Below are 738 nucleotides of genomic sequence, written 5' to 3' on the forward strand. Positions count from 1 at the left end.
AGCTCAGAAAATAATTAAAGAACACCTGAAGGCTCAGATAAGCAACAGGTTTCTTGGTACCATAGTCATTTCCTCCCACCCCTGTAACACTTCTTTCTACAATGAAATGATAAAGAATTCTGCCCTTGTAAAATGGAGATGGGAGCAGGGGGGCAACAGAGCAGGCAAATGAAGCATTAACTTGGGATGGTATGGAGTTCTACACGGAGTGGTGAGCCCTGAGATCCCATCCATGTTATCCCGGGGTGGCTGCGCAGTGTGGAGCTGTTTTACACCCAAGGCTCCTAACTGCCTCTGCCCAACGGCCAAGCGCTACCCGGTGCGTTCCTAGCCCCGCGTGGAAAGCAATTTAGGAAGGAAAACATGCCTTAAACAGCTTGATAAAGATAACGAGATACAGACAAAACACAATGCTACTTCCACGAGGGATTAATTTTCACAGACAAAAGGGAGTTTTTAGCACGTGGCAGACAACAAGGGCCTCCGGGCAGGTAGTGAACCTCAGGTACGGCTCCGAGCTCACGCCGAGCTGCCGGCACACGCAGCGCACAGCCGGCTGCCAACACCACCGCCCCTCACACGAGGGCCGGGGAGGGCGGGCGCTGTGAGAGAACGCTCGAGGCCGCCCTGCTGCCCTGTGCCAATCCCGAGTCCCACTGGGGCAGCAGGGTCACTACAGCCACCCCAGCCCGCAGCCCCACCCCCAACAGCCCTTCCCTCACACCCCCTCCCCCTGCC

At 56.0% G+C, this 738-nt stretch overlaps 1 protein-coding gene across 1 annotated transcript in view; it reads left to right on the forward strand.

The window, feature by feature from the left end:
- APPBP2 (amyloid beta precursor protein binding protein 2) overlaps nt 417–738 on the forward strand; it is a 22,843-nt gene continuing 22,521 nt past the window's right edge. The window contains exon 1 of the mRNA XM_021415899.1: nt 417–505. The gene's annotated coding sequence lies outside the window, so the exon portion shown is untranslated. The remainder of the gene's footprint in view (nt 506–738) is intronic.

Source organism: Numida meleagris, chromosome 18 (assembly GCF_002078875.1).
Source record: "Numida meleagris isolate 19003 breed g44 Domestic line chromosome 18, NumMel1.0, whole genome shotgun sequence".
Lineage (NCBI taxonomy): Eukaryota > Metazoa > Chordata > Aves > Galliformes > Numididae > Numida > Numida meleagris.